This window comes from Mauremys reevesii, unplaced genomic scaffold (assembly GCF_016161935.1).
Source record: "Mauremys reevesii isolate NIE-2019 unplaced genomic scaffold, ASM1616193v1 Contig63, whole genome shotgun sequence".
Taxonomy (NCBI): Eukaryota; Metazoa; Chordata; order Testudines; family Geoemydidae; genus Mauremys; species Mauremys reevesii.
In genome coordinates, this window is record NW_024100877.1 from 376,935 (window position 1) to 379,823 (window position 2,889).

Consider the following 2,889-nt stretch of genomic DNA (forward strand, 5'->3'; position numbering starts at 1 on the left):
CACTGGTAGCTAGGCCCCCCACCCACAGTCTCTGTTCCTTCACAACTGCTCTAGAACCCTTTCCAGCTCCCTGCTACCACAGGTTCATCAGAAAAGTGCTACCAGGGCCTGTCACAGTAGCCACTGCCCACGGGATCTGCTGAAGGGGCCTTGTACAGGGTGGCGGGGGCTGCACAGAGATGGGAAGGCTGGTTAGAGTAGCTGATGGGCACAATACCCCAGCCACAAACTGAGTCAGTGCGAACTTCATTTATGTTGCGTGGAAGCAGCAGATGAAAAGCTTCCCTTTTCTGTTGTGGATCCAAGGAGCTGCAGCTGGGAAATACCATGGCAGCAGAGCTTTCAGGGAAAAATTATCTATTTTGTATGAAACTTATCTAGTTCAGTATTGGACCAGTTAGTCTTTTGGCTTGCAGAACGTTCCCTGGCAATGGGTTCCACAGCTGACTGTACTTTGTGTAAAAAGTCCCTTATTTTGTTTTAAACCTGCTGCCGACTAACTTCCTGGGGTGACCCCTGGTTCTTATGAAGGGGTAAATAACACTTCCTGATTCACTTTCTTCACAACACCCATGATTTTATACACCTCTGTTTTATCCCCAAGCTGAAATGTTTCAGGCGTTTTAATGTCTCCTTATATGGAAGCTGTTCCATAGCCCTAAACATTTTTCTCACCCTTCTCTGTACTTTTTCAAATTCTAGTATATTTTTTTTGAACTGGGATGAAGAAAACTACAAAAACTAATCAAGGTGTGGGTATACTACGGATTTATATAGAGGCATCATGATATTTTCTGTCTTATCGTCTGTCACTTTCCTTATAATTTCCAACATTAGCAGGGGGTGGAAACCCCCGGCCCCACTCCTTCTGCCCCACCCCCACAGTCAGAGTGTTGACAGCCGCCCACCCCCCGCTCCTGGAGAAGCCCAGAGCTTCCACAGACGCCATGGCTGGAGCAATGAGCCTGTTGCAGGGTGGACCCTGCTCCTGCCCTGAGGGGTTTAAAAGCAGCCTGGCAGGGCTTGAGAGCTGCTGCTCTAGGCTGGGCTGATTGGGGAAGTGGCTGCAGTTGGGGCCATGCCCCAAACTGAGCCAAGGGCCTTATAAGAAGGCCAGGGAAGCTAGAAGCCAACAGAGTCTCTCTCTAGCTATAGAGGGAGATGGGCCTGGCTGCAGGGAGTTGGACACAGGGTACCTGAGTGAGGCAGAGCTGGGGAAAGGCAGAGGAGCCGGGGAGCTCCAGCCTGGAAAGCCCCAGGCTGTGGCCTAGCAAAGGGCTAACAGGTACTGGGGGTTGCAGAGGGCAGCCCAGGGGTAGGCCAAGGCAGCAGGTCCAAACCCCTTTGTCTGTGATGAGTGGCTGATACTGCAGTCTGCCCCAGGGCGCGGGGCTAGACAATGACTGGCAGTAGCCATACACTGAGGCAAGGTGGGGATAGAGGGTGGGGGTTCCCCGAGGAGGGGAGACCCTAAGAGAAAGAGGTTACTGCCAAGGGGTGGCACCCCATGTAAAAGGGCACTGGGTCCAGGGAGGGACACGGGGGCCAGAGAACAGGGAGATCACCAGCCTGCAGAGGGTGCTCCAGTGCTGGACTGAGCTAATTCCCAGAGTCACCAGCAGGAGGCGCTGCAGGGGTGAGTCCGACCCATCTACAGAGCCCCTCCAGCCAGGGCTGACTCTAGGCACCAACACTCCAAGCATGTGCTTGGGGCGGCATTTTCCCAGGGGTGGCTCTCCACCACCGCCTTTTTTTTTGGCTTGGGGCTGCAAAAAGCCAGGAGCCGGCCCTAGCCAGAGCCCTGCCACTGGAGAGCCAGAGCATCGTCCCCTGGAGCCGAGCCCGGGCTGCGGCGGCGAGAGAGGCTCCCGGAGTGTGTGAGGAGCCGGGGAGGGAGGGAAGCAGGACCTGGGATGCAGGGAGGGAGAAGGGGCCCTGCTGCCACCACTGCTGCTGCCCTGAGTCTCCCCAGGGTGTTGCGGCGTTTCCCCGCCCAAGTGGGCTGTGCAGGGCGCTGCCGGGCTGGGCAGGGGGCGCGGATCCCGGCTCATGCGCTGACAGGGCGAGTGGCTGGGCAGCCCGAGCTGCCAGGGAACTGCCACCAGCCCTCCTGCCCCGGACCCAGCCCGTCACGCACCTCCCCCACCTCAGCCTGCCCTGGGCGGGGAGAGGCAGAGCCCAGCTCCGAGCGGGGCAGCGGGGGATACTGCCCCGCCAGGGGACCCCCGCGGCTCGGGCACCTGGGGGTCAGTGTCTGTCCTCTCGGCTCCGCCTGCGCGGGGCTGGGGAAGCAGCTGTCAGCGCCTGCCTCTCTCAGCCCTTGCACCCCCCATCCCGCTCGCAGCCCCTCCACTTGTACCTCCCTCCATTGCTCCTTCGCTGCACCCTTCCCCTTGTACTCTCCCTTCCCCCGCACCTCTCCCCTTGTCCCGTCCCGCAGTCCTCTCCTCCCACACCTCCCCCTTCCCCTGCACCTCTTCTCCCGCAACCCTGATATCCCCTCTTCTCCTCCACCCTCCTCCGCAAGTACATCACACCCCGCTTCTCTGCCAGTGTAGAGCCCCCAAGCATCCCCACATCCACTCCTCTGCCTGAACCCTCTTTACTAGATCCCCAGCCCTTTCCGGGTACAAGGTTTGAGGGTTAGTCCCTGTGCCTTCCATGTGCATTTGGAGCACTAAAGATGGGGTTGCAGGGGACGGGCAAGGGGGGTGTTGAGATTTATACTAAAGTGAAATAAAAATAGGAGAAACGGTTTGATCCTCACTGCAAGCGTAAACAGGGATTGCTGTGGTGAACGAGGAGGTCACGCTTGGGGGGGAACCCAGGGCTGGAGCCGCAGGGGGTGCGGGTGGGGTGGGGCGGAAAGCCCAGGGCTGGGGTGGGGGC